Source organism: Bubalus kerabau, chromosome 10 (assembly GCF_029407905.1).
Source record: "Bubalus kerabau isolate K-KA32 ecotype Philippines breed swamp buffalo chromosome 10, PCC_UOA_SB_1v2, whole genome shotgun sequence".
NCBI lineage: Eukaryota > Metazoa > Chordata > Mammalia > Artiodactyla > Bovidae > Bubalus > Bubalus kerabau.
The window spans coordinates 43,759,430-43,776,187 of NC_073633.1; the positions used below are offsets into that span (position 1 = coordinate 43,759,430).

Consider the following 16,758-nt stretch of genomic DNA (forward strand, 5'->3'; position numbering starts at 1 on the left):
CTTTTAAATAATCATTTATCCCAAAGGAAGTTTTCTTATTAACAATAACAAAAATACACAAACTTGTTAGTTGTTTATATTGATTTTTATTCTCTTTAATTTATTTAAATAGTTGTAGTTGGAAAAGAAAATAGGAACTGTCAAGTCTTGGGTTTCTATGTATCAAGCTGCATAAAGGATTCTCTTTGACCTTTTGGTAAATTTAACATAAAGTGCCATTATTCAACTTATTATGTTATTAAATGGCCACCACTCCTTGCTGTCTCTGCATTCCCCCTCAATTCCTGCACATTACCATTACCTGACATTTTGATTCATGTGCACTCTGTAGAAGTAACAATAATAAACAAAATTTATTGGGTGCTTACTATACGCTAGACTGTTTCCTAAACCCTTGTAGAAGACATCAGGAGAAGCAAGAAAAAAATAAATCTGCGTGTTTTCTGATATTCCTTAGAGTGAAAGTTCAGTGACTCACTTTATCTTTCGGGTAGAGGGATCCAGGCTTGTGAATTTACTTCTGGTAAGGTGCGAACACTCCTGGTCTGCATGTGTGTTGATGTTGTTTTGAAAACAAAGTACCAGTTTATCATATCAGTCAATTATTTTTATAAGTGACTAGGTCCTTAGTGGCTAATTTTAAATCTTGCTTAAGTTTCTCATCTCTTCCACATTGGGGTTCCTGTTTTAGGTTCAGATAACAAAGGTTCATATAATTATTAGTTTAATTAATGTACATTTTGAAAATCTGTCTCATTAAATAGTTAAAATGTGTTTTAAGAGCAAATGGAAAGTGACTTTAAGAGTGTCTGAAGTTTCCTTTAATTAGGACAATTATCTGTCCTAAAATGACAGGAAAAGATACTACTTAGCAAGCATATATATTTTTTATATTTTTAAACTTTATTTTTGTCAGTTAATATGAACAAAACATCATTATAGAAACCAAAAAAGGGTTGAGGTATTTCTTCTCATTCCTAATCCTATTAAAAATTCTGTTGTTTAATCCCTTTTAAAGATATCTCTTCAAGGACCTGTGTTTTATCCTTCATTACCTTCATACACTCATTGGATGGTTTATGATCATTTTGAGCTGCTGACCCTATAATCTGAATTCTATTTGAAGATTATTTTATCCAAACCTAGTGTCATGAAAACACTGTACTGAAAACTACCTGTATAGGAGACTATAATAGCCATACTTTAATTTGAGTAGACACAAAAATTCTTCTTTTCATGTACTTTTTGGAGCATCTTCCTATACTAGAAAATAAACTCTGCATGAGTAGGGTTCATATTCCATGCTTCATTTCCCTGCAGTGATATGAACAGGCAACCAGCAGATTATGCTCATTGTCTCATCTTCAGCACAGCCTCTGAAAAAACATCCTGTGTGACTTTGTTACATATACACAATAGTAGATATTTAATTTTATTTGTTTTCTATTTCCCAAAATATGATGTGGATCTCAAATAATATTCAGCTAGGAAAATAGATTTATGTAGAGTACAACAGCTAGGTAAATAGATAGGAATACCAGAATGATAATTATTTAAATTCTCTAAAGTATAAGGGAGGGAGGAATAGAGTGAAAAAGAACAAAATGTTCAAATAATTTATATAAAATATAGTATTAATTTTGAATTTTATACTATATGAAAAAAATCTGATTAGCAAATGGTAACAATAAGCCTTCATTTCAGAAAAATAGAAAGAAAATGTTACAGTTTATTTAAAGTCTCTACCAGGTCTAAATTATTTCAAATTATGGATCTGGTTGGTCCAGATCAAGAGAGTAAGGGTTACTTGAATTTATTTTTAAATGACATATGGAATAAAAGGAAGATAAAAATTTCTTTGGCATGTTAGATGCTGTTATAGATACTATATCCATTTATGCTTACAATTGCAAGAGCATTTTAAATTATGTAAAGTGTGAAACTTTGAACCTAATTTGTTATATTTCCAAATTCCCACAAGATGGCAGAATTTCAGAGCATTTTAAAATATGTGCCTGGATAGGTAGCTGGAATTATTTTAAATCTTGTAACTAGGTTAAGCACAAATCCTGTTTTCTCATCACTGATGCAAATAATGCTCACACAGAGCAGGGTCCAAGTCTTCCTCTTGTTATTTACAGCTTCTACTAAACCGAAGTAATGAAACAATGGATTGCATGGGATTTACAATACTCCTCAGGCAGAGAACCACTTGTTTTATAACTCTAATTTGAGGTTATTCATAATCACTCAGGAAGGTACTGCCTCATTTGTGGGTTTCATTTATTTTATTCATGAGGGTCAGAGATAAGCTAAGATGCAGTCTAACAGATGGGACTCTACATCTAGATATATCAGAGGTTCCGGTCACCATGGCTCTGTGGAGTGAGGAATGAGGAGCAGTCAGCTCTGTCCTTCACCAGGCTTGCCCTTGTAGATACTTAAATGATTAGATTCTACTTGATAAGGATTTGATATGCTCTCAATGATGGGGCTTCCCTTGTGGCTCAGTGGTAAAGAATATGCCTGCAATGCAGGAGATGTGGGTTCAATCCCCTGGGGAAGGAAATGGCAACCCACTCCAGTATTCTTGTCTGGAAAATCTCACGGGCAGAGGAGACCGGCGGGCTGCCATCCATGGGGTCATAAAAGAGTTGGACATGACTTAGTGACTAAACAACAGCAACAACAACAATGCTCTTGATGGTACACACTTGTTAAAATCCTTAGGAAAGCAAACTCTGGTTCTTCCTTTACTCCTTCCCTCCCTCTCCCTCCCTCTTTCCTCACCTCCCTCTCTCTCTCCTCTTGCTTTCTTTCTTTGTTTTTCATGCTAGTAGTACTGCAGCTGATAGTCACTCACCCAGGACAAACCTCTAAGAAACCATTATGTTTCCACAGCTTATGAAAGGAGATGGTATTATTAGAGCCACATTGGATTACCTACTCTTGAGGTACAGCCTAAGAGACAGAGCTTTGAAGCTAACACCCATTTCAAATGCTGCCTGAGTTTACATTTGTCTTCTTTTTGTCATCATAGATGGTGCTTTTATATTCTTTATTTTTTTGCCTATCTTTATCTATGGATAGGGTCATCTGGGGATAAATGACATTTCTTCTTTGAAGTCACCTTTCAAAATTAAACTGTTAGAAGCTAAATTAGACTGTTAAACAGTTCTTTCATTTGATAAGTAAGATATACATAATTTTGAAAATCATTATATCTAAGTGATAATCTGGGTGCTAAGATTATAATTCAGCCTGAATTCACCTGGAATGTACCCAGTGCTAATGGGAGACTGTTTATATTACAAAATGCCAAAACTTATAAGAAAAAAAAGTTACTGACTTACTAATAGCAAGCCTCTCTCAACCGATGATGAAGAATGTGTTTCCTCATAATGTTGGAACTGTTTATTAATTATGGGATTCATTTTTTATGATGTTAGGTGGGGTATCTGAACCTGGGAAGTGATTGCCTTAGGTGGTTAGGTGGAGGCTTGTGTTTATAACTGATATACACTTGAGAGGAAGCTTATACATGTGAGCTGAATTTGAGCTGTTTCGCATATTGTTCCCAAAATGTTTATAGGCACCAAGAAGCCAATATTTCTTAAGATTCTGCAAACCAAATTGTTTTGGGCTCCCCAACCACCACATGGAGACACAGCCACTGAAAAGGGTTACTGCAGCATCAATAACAAATAGCAGCTTTGAAGCTGCCTAGCTGCAGAAAAATAATGCCAAAATAAATACCACCTCGAGGGGATACAAGACTCTTCTGTAGTCTACTTTCCCACCTCTGGTGCGCAGACTGACTGACATTGCTCCTGTTCCACCTCAACACGCACTTGAAAAAAAATTCAAGGTGGTTCTGTTTATGAGAGCTCTCGGTATGAAATGATTTTCTTCTGGAAAGAAAAAATAAGCTCCTGAATATAGACGATTTCTGTCAGTTCTTTTCATTTTGAGTTTTGGAAAAACAGCAACATAAGAAGTTAACCCCATTTAAAAATATTTCAGAGATGATCTTTTTATCCTACTCCCTACCCTAATTATTACATATGAAAATAAATTCAGTTGCAGAGAACTGAATCAACAGTTCTAGTTTAAACATAATGAGATTTACTACTATTAAATAGCTTATAGAATTATTGTGAAGAATAGACTCCCAAAGGCACGCCACAGAAATGGGCTGCAAAGTTGCTGCTGCTCCTGCTTCTATCAAATGGTTTCGTCATCTCACCTACAGTCCACCCCAGCAAATGAATGCATTGCGCTTGCCTTTCTCCAACTTACCTTGGTTTAGAAATCAAGTCTCTTGTAAGTGTGCCTAATGGAAAACAGTAGCTGCAAGGAAGTTGGGCATATTTTTCATAGTGAAAATTATGGCAATAAAGATAACTGAATTTTTATGATTAATTTTATTATTATCTGGGTTAAATGTAACCCTTGGAATGCTAAATTAAATACTGCACAAATATTTACTCAAAATGTGTTTGATGAATTTTTTTATACCTACCTTCTTTTAGCTTTATCCTTATATAAAATGTGGCAGAATATTGTATGCAGTTCTGGTCCTAATATTTAATAAAAGGCAAGCAAAGCTTATAACTAAAAATAAGCTGAAAAGAATAGAATGGTTTCAGATAAGGTTGATAACATACCTAGCATTTTAGGATGTTGTGAAGATTAGAGATAGCTCGCTACCTGCTTTAGTACTTAGTGCAACACCAGAAAGTGTTTTTTTATTGCTACTTTGTTAGAGACAGAATGCCAATGAGGTGGACAATTGATGCAACCCATGTGACAAAGCTCATTTCCTGATAAATGTGTGTAATCCTTGTGACAGTTCCTCATATTATGATACATGTGAGCCACATACAGATTTTCAAGCCTTGCATTTCATACATTCTTCATATTACCTTGTGCTTAATCAGTTGCACTACAAATCTTTTCATCTCCCCCACACTCCTAGTTCTGTCCTCATTCCAGCTCACAAACTGCTCACATTATCATTTTTATGGTGACAGTCCACCATCAGATATCTGCAATAGCTTCATTGTGTGCTTACAGTTTTTTAAAATACAATTCCATTTCACCAAAAGTTTAGTCTTACTTGTAGAGAGGAGGGCAGAGGAGGGTGGAAGAGGACTGGTAGAAAATGAAGATGGATAAGAAAGGTGCATTCATTTTGATATTTGGCAAAACTAATACAGTTATGTAAAGTTTAAAAATAAAATAAAATTAAAAAAAAAAGAAAGGTGCAGAGTTAAAAATATAAGTAAAAGACAAGGTGGATAGTAGTAGATAGATAAGTGGATATTTAGATGATAACTAGACAGATAATTTGTTGTTGTTTAGCTGCTAAATTGTGTCCAACTCTTTTGTGACCCCATGGACTATATAGTCTGCCAGGTTCCTCTGTCCATGGGATTTCCCACCTAAGAATACTGGAGTGAGTTACCTCTTCCCTCTCCAGTGGGTTTCCTTTGTAGCAAAAGTGGTGAGTCCATGCTAAGTAAGTTCCTGTGTATGTATTATTTTACGTGAAGAAGAGGAAAACTTTTAAATTGTGTTGCTTGGTAGCAATCTCTAAGATAAGAAGGATTCTGAATCTATGCTTTATCTCTTTATGCAAAATTGATCTGATTTTAGATTTTCTCTTTTATTCTGTTTGGCTAGATAGGAGTGCTATAACGGAAATATGTGTTGCATATTTCTAGTGTGATATTTCTAGTGATCTTACCATTTTCAATTTGCCTAGCTCTATTTTCCAGCCTCAGTTACACTTGGCCAACTTTTCTTTTCCATATTTGCTGAAGTAGGGTCTCATCTGCTTTAATAGGACTGTATTTATTAGGGAGTTCTCTATGGATAATGTTAGAGAGTGACACGGGTTGTTGCCCAGATAACAGTATCATTCACTTTAGAATTATCTTTCAATAAAACCTTCACAGTGCTTTAGTGACATTAACTGATAGATGTCTTTATTATCCCCCCCCCCTTTTTTTTTTAAATAGAACTGGGCTCTTAAAGTTTGGAACAAAATAGGCAAGAATAAGTCAAACATTTTCCATAATACTGTTGAAATGAGTGAGGAAAGGATCCAGGACCTCTGTCAGTTTCTTGTTTAATCTCAGATTTCTGATTTTCATTTAAAACCATCTTCCCTTCACTGATGAGCTCTGCTTGCATAGTTGGCTAATGTGTGACAATACACTAACTGCTTCTTCCCCAGTGGAGAGAACAAGACCATTTGGAAGAGATTCAATTCCAAACCTTCTCTTATCAGGTTTGCTTTATTAGCTTTGGTGTCTAGGTATACACAGAGTGCCTTATTCCTGCTGCAAGTGGAATTGTTTGCTAGCAGAGGAAAGCTTTCTTTACCCTTGAGAAACCTTCAAAGTGAGCAAAAATTGCTGTGATGCAAACTCTGGGAAGCAATTTTTGAAACTTTGAGCCACCGGCATTGCTATTTCAAACATTTTAGTGTCTGTCCTTCCTGTTTCATCACATTTCTTATCTGTCTTGTTATATCAGAAGAATTATTTTGTTTGCTCTAGTAGGCATAGGGATATGATCTGAAGAGAAAATCAAGATGCCAAGGCAATGTAATCTAGCAAGTGAGGGCATTGTTGGAATTTCAGGAACATTCCATAGGAAAAAATTCATTGGCTAAGCTTGTCTGCTTTTCACCCTTTTCTTTTAGTCATTTCTCTAGCAACCTATTGACTAATGTTCTTGTATGGTTAATCCAAATAACCATCATCCCACGCTATTATTCTACAATGAATCACTTGCACATTTTTCCAAAGCATATGTGGTTTACGGGCAGCATTCTATGTCTGTTAAATAGTATTGTGTTTAATTAATTGAACTGATTAAAAAAAAAAATCCCTAAAGATTCCTGGGCAGAGACAGTTTAGTCTTGGAGTTCTTAGTTCCCTAATACAAAATTTTCACCTGAAGATGGAATCTTTTTTATTTTATCAAGAAAGAGATGAAGTAAATAGCCACTGCATTGATTTAAAGAAGGCAACTATTCTACCTTACAAAGCAGTCTAAGACATAAAGCAAAGTAACAAACTTTGAGAGATAAAATATTAAAAAACCAGAAGTCAGAATTGTCTTTCCAAATACAAGTGAGAAGAGAAAGGAAGTTGCATAAAAGCACACAGGACTCAAATTTTCCAGTCTTCACATACAATTCAAAGAAGGGAGCACTAATACTGCCAAATGTCAATTAAGAGGTAAAATTAGGTTTTTGAAACAATGAGGTATAAAATCTGTTGTGGCAATATCTGACAGATGGAACTTGGATGAGACAAGTGAGAGGAGCCATGTGATGCAATACAAAGAGTGAACAGAGAGTGAACGGCATAACTGGCTGTAACAGAGCAGGAAAGAAAGACTGAAAGAGACAAGCAACAACCAAAGAAATATCGTGGCCACTAAAAGATGTGAAACTTAAGCCATGAGCTACAAGATGCCACAGCCCTGCCCTCAATCTTGACTGCTAAGGTCCTATGGTAACAATTAAATCTCTTTGGGAGACTCTTAAGAGATTTTATTGGAAATTTAAGAGAGTTTATTAAGTCTTTTGGGGAGGTTTTATGGAGGCAATGGGAGGCAACCCATTGCCTGCCTGAGCTAGAGGTTTTCACAAAAATGTATAACCTCCAGAATTGTAGTTCTGTGACAGGCTCCATCCCCTTTCTAATACATCTACCACCTTCCTGTAATGGAAAAGGGTTCAGTGAGGTGAAATCTAGTTGGAAAAATTTGAACCCTCAGCTCTTTCTCCTTGGCTATTCCAAAAAGTCAAGACTACACTCACTATCTGGTTATTCTTCCTTTGTTTCTTCTCACACCCTTGATCCACTTCACTTTTTTTCTGTCCAGCTCTGTGCCCCACCAGGAATGATTTCTGTGTGAACTGCTTCCCTTCCTGAGTTGCTTGGTTGGATGTTTCCAATTGTATTTCACCAACAGGAGGCGTTGGCAGGAGACTAAAGAGCTGAGGGAGAGAGGCTCAAATATTTCTCTCCTCTTTCTTCCCTCAGCATCTCTGGCAATCACTGTTTCCCCCCCACTGCCTCCGCAGGTGGCCCCCTCCTCCACAGTTCCAGCTCTCCATGGGTTCAGGTAATGCATTTCTTTCAGTCCTTTCAGCCCTGGTGTTAGTGATGACTTTCCATTAAGTTAGCCTCTGAGGGTCTTTCCATTAAGTTAGCCTCTGAGGGTATCTCGATTCTTTGTTTATTCTCTTTTCTCAGCTCACATTTCTCATCTTTTAAAAGAGTCCCTTTACCAAAGTCTCTTTATTTGAATCACTTGGGAGTAAATTCTGTTTCCTGCGAGGGGACTTGACTGATACAATGTCCAACCTGAATGGTCTTTTATTCTTTAGTTTCTACATGAAGAAAAAATAGGAATTTTTCATTGTTCTAATTATATATTTGCTTATAGGAGCATGTATCATGAAAGTATATGTTTTTACTCATTTAAATGGATAAAAAAGAGAAAAAAGAGGCATAGGTTTTGTTATGTCATTTTGCCTTAATGTGTTATGTTCATCAGTAATTAGTTTGGGAAATAAAATTGGAATATTTTGCCCTAAGTTCAAAAATATTTAGCCTTGAACCTTTTGTTGTGAATAAAAATTATTAAATCAAAAGTATTTAGGAGAGCAGAGTCACAGAAGTAAATACTTCTCAAATCATGACACAGGGATGAGAGGTGAACTTTAAATACTGCTGTTGGAATACATGCTTTTAAAGACATAGGAAAATGTCATGTGACATTGGAGATTATGCTGTAATTACAGGTGTCTAGTTATTTTGTGAATTCGAAACACTTTGTATGTATTAAGAAATGTGCTATTTGAAATGAACTTTTAACACAAAAGCTGAAAACATTGAAAAAGCTACTTAAGAGAATGGAAGACAGAGCTATTTAGTTTTTGTATGGTATTTTGTCTGGGATGGTGTATCGTAAAATACTTTTGGAGAAGATTAATTAGATCTGTCTGTGCAACTGAAAGAAATAGATGACTGTGGATTTTTATCATACTTATGAATTAATTTGTTGACTGTTCTCTCATATTTCCATCTAATGAGTTGTAGTTTCTGTTGCAACTGTAGGGATTAGAAAAGATATCAATGACACAATATATTTTCCTCAAAGGTATTACTGTTTAGTGGGAAGGAATATGTGTATGAAAAAACTAGAAAACATTTGTAAGGTGACCAAATGGGTTACTCAGGATTCTTAGTTGCAAATGACAGAAGCTTAGACTAATGAGATTACCATTAAAATGGATTTATTGGTCCACATAACTGAGAAGTATAGGGAATAGAGTTACATTTTGGATAAATGGATGCCATTCAGATCAGATCAGATCAGTCGCTCAGTTGTGTCCGACTCTTTGCGACCCCATGAATCGCAGCACGCCAGGCCTCCCTGTCCATCACCAACTCCTGGAGTTCACCCAGACTCACGTCCATCGAGTCCATGATGCCATCCAGCCATCTCATCCTCTGTCGTCCCCTTCTCCTCCTGCTCCCATCCCTCCCAGCATCAGAGTCTTTTCCAATGAGTCAACTCTTCGCATGAGGTGGCCAAAGTACTGGAGTTTCAGCTTTAGCATCATTCCTTCCAAAGAAATCCCAGGGCTGATCTCCTTCAGAATGAACTGGTTGGATCTCCTTGCAGTCCAAAGGACTCTCAAGAGTCTTCTCCAACACCCCAGGCTTTAATCTCAGGCAATATCTTTCTACTTTGTGGTATAATTGGCTAATGGAGGAAAGTTATAAACTCAGTTACCTTTGTAGTTAGCAGTTCCAATCAAAAGAAAATGCACTTTCTGATACTTGTAGCTGAAGTCCCAGGAAAGGTTGTGATTGTTCTGAACTAAATCATGTGCCATCCCTGGATATCCCTGTGACCAGGTATCAGGGTGCTCATAAACTCCGATTTTCATAAAAAAGGCTTATATGAGAAAAAGCATAGTCAACAAAAACTATGATTACTGCAATCCACTACTATTTATTTATTGACTGCTCAATAACAAATTTTCTTCTCATATGCATCATTTCAAAATGCCACTGCATGACAATGGAAGTAGTAGACTTAAAACCAATAATTCACTCATTCCCAAAGAGAGGAAAGTCAATGTCTCACTCAGATGCTACCTACAGCTCCCCTGCCCTCACCTATGTTAATTTAATCCCATTACATTTAAACTTTTGTTACTTGCAACATTCTACTTCCTAATATTTCTGTATTAGTAAAGAGTTCTCATATAAAAGTGACAGAAAAATAGTGAAAACTATTTTAATTCAAAAGAAGTTCATTGACTCCTATAAATGAAAATTCTACAGTTGGATCTCAGGCATCATGAATTCAGGGATTAAAATGATGCTGTCAGGATATCATCTTCCCTATTGGAGCCCTATTTTCCTCATAATCATTTTAATATGAAGGCAATTTTTTTCCTAAATGGTAGCAAAACTGACCAGAAGTCTCTCTATGCTTAACTCAATGGCACATCCAGCAATTCCAATGATTAGTGTCCACTTCTTCAGTATTCAACAAAATTTCCAGGGACTGATCTGATTGACTTGGGAAAATTGTCCATCCGTGAGCCAGTTGCTGCAGTTTGGTGTGGTGTGGTGTGGTGTGGGGGGTGTGTGTGTTGGAGGTGGCAGTGGAATAGATGGATTTCTGGCTACTCTGTTTGTCATAGGGTTTCCCTGGTGGCTCTGAAAGTAAAGAATCTGCTTGCAATGAGGGAGACCTGGGTTTGATCCCTGGGTTGGGAAGATTCCCCTGGAGAAGGGAAAGGCTACCCACTCCAGTATTCTGGCCTGGAGAATTCCATAGACTCTATAGTCCATGGGATCACAAAGAGTCAGACACAACTGAGCGACTTTCACTTTCCAGTGGTCATAATGATAGGATGAGGTCAACTCCACCTTGACAACATGGAATGTGTTTCATATGAAAATTAGAATTGACTTATTTCAGCAGAAATAGTTTACGCAGAAAAATAATGTAGACAAAGACCATAACTTCCACACAGAGTGAAGAAAAGAAATTTGTTTTCACTGAGTTCCTGTAAAGTTCCAGGCATCTGGTATATTATTTCATATTTATCAAATAAATTTGCTTCAAATCACAATAGTGGTGAGTGGTACAACTCATATTTTTTTTGAATCTGCCTAGTAACTCATGGTATTTATATTTTCTACCAATTTAAAGAAGGTGATTCTGAATTTCCTTCTTAGAAGAAGTATCAGATTTTGGAAAACTAGGGAGAGCCTTGGGGCATTTGAAGGGAAAGATGGATGATAAGTGGAGATGGAAAAGAAGAGGACATTCAAGAAATAAGGTTAGTGTTTAGTCTGATCAGAACTGGTGAGAAGAACTCTAGACTGAAGCCATAAGACATGTCAATGCACCATACACACTGGGATCCTTTCATAGAAATCCTTAAATGCTCAGCTGTGATGTTTGGATTTGTCCCTAAATATGGTAAAAAAAATTAAGAATTTTGAGCAGAAAGCATATTTGGTGAAAAGGATCTTGAGATTTTTATACAGTGGTATACAGGGGAATTCTGGAGAAGGCACTGGAGGCAAAGAGATAAGCTGCCAGACTGTTATCAGCTTCTCCATATGGTATAACAATCTAGACTGGAGAAGAGCAGGAGGAATTTAAAAAGTGAGATTCAGATGGATTATTTTGAAACTCTGGAGTACAGATGAGTACTGGTAGAGAGTCTTAAAATGCAAATTCAGGGATTCTCTTTTACGTGTTCATATTTGATAGGTCTGGGGCAGGGACACAACAATGTGTATTTTAGCAAGGAGTCAAGATGATTCAGATGCAGGTCATTCACAGACCACAGTTTCTTTCAGAGGAGGAATAGACAGGTGCTTGATTAACTGTGAAGGGCAATCAAGCTGGGAGAGGGGAGTCTGCTGCTGATGGTAATTGGAAGGTGGGAAAGGGCCTTGATTATAGGGAAAATTGATGAATTCTGTTTAGAGCATTCTTATTCACAGTTTTATGTGAACTTTCACTGTGTAAATTTCAGTTGGCACTTTCTGGGTATATAAAACTCTTGGTAAAAAGATGTACTGGAATGAAAACTATTAGAACTTGTCCTTGATCAACAATACTGGAATTGCAATAAGTACTTACTGACTTTGGTTTGGGCAGAGTTTGACATAGACTAGGGATTTGACTATAATAATAAGAACAGTCTTATGGACTCTGTGGGAGAGGGAGAGGGTGGGAAGATTTGGGAGAATGGCATTGAAACATGTAAAATATCATGAATGAAATGAGTTGCCAGTCCAGGTTTGATGCACGATACTGGATGCTTGGGGCTGGTGCACTGGGATGACCCAGAGGGATGGAATGGGGAGGGAGGAGGGAGGAGGGTTCAGGATGGGGAACACATGTATACCTGTGGCGGATTCATTTTGATATTTGGCAAAAGTAATACAATTATGTAAAGTTTAAAAATAAAATAAAATTAAAAAAAAAAAAGAATGCATATGCCATAGTAAAAAAAAAAAAAAAAAAAGCCATACTGAAGCTGTTGTGTTTTTCAAAATGTCTGGTTGGACATTCTTTTCTTGTCTAGAAATTATGACTCTCTAATCTAATAGTATCTGAAAAATCAAGATGAGATTTTTGCCAGTATGACATATAGATTCTCACATTTTCTGAACAAATCTTACAGTGGCCAAGATGTTAATAATGTTACTAATAAATTTTTACCCCATTAAGTCAACAGTACCTCGTAGGGCAGATTATTTCTTTTATCTAAGTCTTTCTGTCAAGTTACCACATTTTCTTAATTTTCCAAAATACTTTAAAGAAAGGCCCACTACCCTGAGGAAATGCAATGTTGGTAGGTTTTATGTCCTAATTTTCAGGTCCAGACTATCCCTTTCTGGAGCTCTGTGAATCTTGCTGGGCAACCAAGATATTTTTGTGACATGATCACGTTTCACCCCTAATAGCTCCCTGCTACAATTTCAGTTATTTCAGTGAGGAAGGAAATGTTTTCACTAATGTTGTCATCAGTGTTTCTAAGTTATCATTTACTGAGGAAGCCTTCACCTAGAGTATTTTCTCTCCATGATATTCTGGCTGGTTTCATGAAAGATCATTTTTATAGATCTGCTCATAGAGGAAATGCTTTTTCACACAATTTTCCTTTTTTGATGCTCACTCAGCCAAGACATCTGTCTGACCTAATGGGGTTATGAGTTTACTTCTTTCATCTTAGTTCATGGTGACCCAGGTCAATGTATGTATTTGTACAGAGTAAAGCAGGAAATATGAAAATTTATCCCTTTCTGGAGTATTTAGTACCTTGATAGACTTAGATTCAGTCAGAATCTCCTTTTATCTTCTTTTTTTTCTTACTGTAAATGCATATAATTTTAATCCTTTGAGATTTTCTCCCCAAGTCTGCTACATTTCACTATATGCAATCCATACTAATATTGTTTATCTTTCACAAAAGGAAAAAAAGTTCACTACAATGACAGTGATTCAAGTATTTATAGCAGCTATGAATTATTCCTGGAAGCTTCCCATTACCTTTATCCTCCTTTTTTAATTTTTTAAGGAGTTTGTTGTATGCACAAGATACATTATTTTAGTGCAAGTATCAGGAACAAATGACTTCCCAGATGACACGAGTGGTAAAGAGCCTGCCTTCCAATGTAGGAGACTTTAGAGATGCATGTTCGATCCCTGGGTCAGGAAGATCCCCTGGAGAGGGCACGGCAACCCGCTCCAGTATTCTTGAGTACTGAATGAATTTATATGAATGAATGAATTTACTGAATGAATTTATATTCTAATGAATTTATATGAAGATTTGCAGCCATCACCACAATCCAGTTTTAGAGCAATTTGACCACTCCCAAAAGTTTCCTCATGCAGGTGAACTATAGTTCCATTGTTGTTCTGCCAGGAGTATCTCATGGATAGAGGAGTCTGGTGGGCTACGGTCCATAGGGTCGCAAAGAGTTGGATCCAACTGAAGTGACTTAGCATGGCACAGCACAGGAACATGGGGATAACCTAAAAGTTACACAATCTGTTTCCTTCTCTGTCACATCTCTCTCTCTCTCTCTCTCATGTATGCTCTAGTACTATTTTTCTAGATTACTGGAAAGGTATATCAGATTATTTTTTTTTCCTATGCCATACATGATCTCACATCCTTTCCCTACAAAATCCATGGATAGTTATATAACACGTCTATTGCTCTCAGTGGTTGATCTGTCTTTCTGACCATCTTTCAATTGACTGGGGAGTGGGGAGCTTGACTTTAATTATGCATTCTGGAAGAAAGCAGCTGTCGTAAAATGTTCATATTGTTTCCTCTGCTGCTTTGTTCAGGTCCTGTGGATGACTGTTGAGACTGATTAGGAGAGTTACTGAAGACTCAATCAGGATCATAAAAATATTCATAATTATGGCTTGACAGAAAATGCTGCCCTACGGAACTGTTATCTTAGGCAGGTTGGTTCCCCTTGCTGTCGTCTTCTGTTTATAGCCCTGGACAAGAGTACATTTGATTATGTCTCTAATATCTTCTATAGCATCAAAGAGAGGTTGGCTACAACTTTAAAATAACATACACAGCCCAGAAAAACTGAAGGTAACAACTATCAGAATAGATTATGATTTTTCTTTTTTATATATGCTGGTAGAGTCTGTTTTTTTTTCATGAATAAGGAGAGAATGGACAATAAATGTTTGTATTCTTAATTTGTATCTGAAATGAAAATGTTCCTAATTCAGCAGCAGAAAGGCAATGTGCCTAAGGGATATTGGGTTTGATATTCTTAATTAAGAAACCCACTAGAGTCATGTTTGGAAATTTGTTCCACTTCTCTGAGCTTTAGTTTCCCACTTCTAAAACAAAAATGCTAGAACTATTTATCATTCAACTTTATGAAAACTAATGAGGAAAAACTGTGATAGAGGAGAATATAAATAACATTAGGGAAATAACTGGAGCTTAGCACCAGTATTTTAGGAGTAGTTTCAATAAATAATGGTCATACAGAAGATGGAATATATTCTAAAATAGTGTTTGAATACAGTGCATCAGTTTCAGTAATTTTTTGGAAAATTATAGAAAAACAGTCATGCATTATGTACACATGTACTATGTTTGGATATTAATATTGTGATTTGACATTCCTTTTGGTATAGCATTTTCCTGGCATATAGTTACTCTTCTGTAAGATTTTACCTGTAATCATTTTTGTTCCCACAGTTTTTTAGCTTTAATTTTCACACTATAAAGATCATCTATTATAAGTATATATATATAGAATTCATTTAGTGAATTCCAATGAATTTTTATGAAGATTTGCAGCCATCACCACAATCCAGTTTTAGAGCAATTTGTCCACTCCCAAAAGTTTCCTCATGCAGGTGAACTCTAGTTCCATTTTGTTCTGCTTGGTTTATTATAAATTATTCTTTTACAAGATAGGCATTTCATATAAATGGAATCAATATGTAGTCTTTATTCCTGGCTTTTTTCACTTAGCACAATATCCTTGAGATTCATCTCAGTTGTTGCATGCATTAGTAATTCGTTTCTGTTTGTTGCTGAATAAAAGTTATTGGGTAAGCCATCTAGTCCTGGAGTTACCTTTTAGGGACTGTTTACAAATTGAAATCAATAGTCTTAATGTAAGAAAGCTATTCAGATTTTCATTTCTCCTGTGTTATTTTTGGTAATTTATACCTTTCGTGAAAATTTCCCCTTTCATTTAGGTTTTTAAAAGTATTTGGTGACATAAATCAACAACCCAGGAATTTGAACACAGCACATCCAGATTGTCTGGTTTCTTCCCAGGATGTCTGTGGTCTCACCTGGGAACACTGAAATGACTGGTAACTGGGATCCTCTCGAAGGCTTCTCTAACAAATCTGGTATGGATGCTGGGGTGACCTAGAATCTGGGCTCAACTGAGTCTGTTGACCGGATCACCTACACGTGACCTTTCCAGGTGCATATCTTCCTGGTCAGTCTCTATTCCAGCCTCAAGCAAACACTGATCAGCAGTCTGTTATGATAGATTTATCTTTTATAGCATTTAATAAAAAATGGAGCTATAATGTATGTATACTTTTGCCCCTGGATTTTTTTTCTCTGCATAATGTTGTTGAACATGTTTACAGTTTATTAAATTATATGTTCATGTGTGGATATACTGCATTCTGTTTATCCATTCAACTTGATAGAAATTTGAACTATTTCTAGTTTTTGGTAATTATAAATAAAGCTGCTGCTGCTAAGTTGCTAAGTCACTTCAGTTGTGTCCTACTCTGTGTGACCCAATAGATGGCAGCCCACCAGGCTCCCCCGTCCCTGGGATTCTCCAGGCAAGAACACTGGAGTGGGTTGCCATTGCCTTCTCCAATGCATGAAAGTGAAAAGTGAAAGTAAAGTCACTCAGTCGTGTCCGACTCCTAGCGACCCCATGGACTGCAGCCTACCAGGCTCCTCCACCCATGGGATTTTCCAGGCAAGAGTACTGGAGTGGGGTGCCATTGCCTTCTCCAATAAAGCTGCTAAGAACATTTAAATACAAATTTTCATGGATAAGTGTTTCATTTCTCTTTTATTTCTCAGGATCACCTTATTTCCCATGACCCTGACAAAAACTGTTATTAATTCTAACAACCTTTTCTCCCATT

General features: G+C 36.5%; 1 long non-coding RNA gene across 2 annotated transcripts; it reads left to right on the forward strand.

Moving 5' to 3' along the window:
* The first annotated feature begins 7,999 nt into the window (after positions 1 to 7,999).
* On the forward strand, positions 8,000 to 16,473 carry LOC129620570 (uncharacterized). 2 transcript variants are annotated; one of them, XR_008698557.1, is made up of 3 exons: positions 8,000 to 8,148; positions 14,437 to 14,559; positions 15,832 to 16,472. It is a non-coding gene; the product is annotated as an uncharacterized LOC129620570 (long non-coding RNA). The 2 variants fall into 2 exon arrangements; XR_008698558.1 differs by lacking the exon at positions 8,000 to 8,148 and adding an exon at positions 11,724 to 12,007 and having other exon boundaries at positions 15,832 to 16,473.
* The last annotated feature ends 285 nt before the right edge of the window (positions 16,474 to 16,758 follow it).